Here is a 939-nt window from a genome sequence, read left to right as displayed (position 1 = left end):
GTCCCCTCGTCCTCTCGCTCCGCCTGCCACAACATCTCGCCACCCACGAGGCCTCCTCTGTTCCGATACCAGACACGGGCGTCTGTCGATACCGAGTACCCGGCGATACAATACGATACTACGACATGATGTCTTTTTGATAGAGTGTTGTTGTTGTTGTTGTTGTTGTTGTTGTTATTGCTTTTGATTTGGTTAGATGAGTTATTTTATTTATAGTTGTAAGTGGTTTTTTTCGTCCTTACCGAGTACCCGGCGATACAATACAATACTACAACATGAAGTCTTTTGATAGACAGAGCGTTGTTGTTGTTGTTATTGCTGCTGTTGTTGTTGTTGTTGTTGTTGTTGTTGTTGTTGTTGTTGTTGTTGTTGTTGTTGTTATTGTTGCAGCTGTTTTTGTTTTCGTTAGATGAGTTATTTTATTTATAACAATTCTACGCTAAGTGTTTTTACGTAGATGCGGACCGACTACCCGGCAATACATTGTTGATTTTTTTTTTCGATTATGATAATATTTTATTTATGATTCTGGATGCTTTGAAACCTTCATCAATGCAATTCAGATAACTTGAGAGGTGGACTTGACCTTGTCCATCAGGGTCAAACTAGGGAATCGAACTCGGGTCTACCAGTGGGCTGTCGTGGCCTAGAGGTTAAGGTGTTCGCCTCTCAATGAAAGGTCCCGGGTTCGAATCCGGGTAGCGACGGAAAATATTCTTCTCTAAAATGTTGTCTCCTTTCACCTCCTTTCCTGTTCTCTAGCAATGTTCTGTCGTCTGCTTTCGTTTCTTCTTTCTGCCCCCACCTCCTCACCTCCTTTGCCCCCTCCTCTGGGCTCCTGACTATTTCTGCAGCCTTTCAACTGCTACTCCTTGTTTCCTTCTTACTGCTGTCTTTCAGCCACACCCTGATCTTCTGGATGGAAAAGATCTACATCTA

The 939-nt window shown here is 43.0% G+C and overlaps 1 protein-coding gene across 1 annotated transcript in view; it reads left to right on the top strand.

Annotated features, from left to right (window-relative positions):
* Positions 1-939, top strand: part of LOC100533433 (voltage-dependent calcium channel type A subunit alpha-1) — a gene marked incomplete at its 5' end in the record, with an annotated part of 54,455 nt that overhangs the window by 14,373 nt on the left and 39,143 nt on the right.

This window comes from Aplysia californica, unplaced genomic scaffold, assembly GCF_000002075.1.
Source record: "Aplysia californica isolate F4 #8 unplaced genomic scaffold, AplCal3.0 scaffold01565, whole genome shotgun sequence".
In the NCBI taxonomy this organism is placed as follows: domain Eukaryota; kingdom Metazoa; phylum Mollusca; class Gastropoda; order Aplysiida; family Aplysiidae; genus Aplysia; species Aplysia californica.
Note: the sequence above shows the minus strand (reverse complement) of the source record. Positions and strands in the feature narration are given on the sequence as shown.